This window comes from Sinocyclocheilus grahami, unplaced genomic scaffold, assembly GCF_001515645.1.
Source record: "Sinocyclocheilus grahami isolate Dianchi unplaced genomic scaffold, SAMN03320097.WGS_v1.1 scaffold2920.1, whole genome shotgun sequence".
Classification (NCBI taxonomy): Eukaryota; Metazoa; Chordata; class Actinopteri; order Cypriniformes; family Cyprinidae; genus Sinocyclocheilus; species Sinocyclocheilus grahami.
Window position 1 is genome coordinate 2,498 of NW_015508094.1, and position 215 is coordinate 2,712.

Consider the following 215-nt stretch of genomic DNA (forward strand, 5'->3'; position numbering starts at 1 on the left):
ATTATTCCCAAACGTTTCCATGCTAATCCCAGAGCTGTGAGAAAAACAGAGATCTTTTTCATGCCTGTGGGTTGCGTCAGCTTATTGTGAAAATGACTGGAAATTATTATTGAAAAAAGCATCCAGTTTCTCAGTTACTTTTATGTGTGTGTGTGTTGTTTGTAAAGATCAGGAGGGGGTCATAAGGCCACCATGGTGCAGGGGTGTTTGAGTTT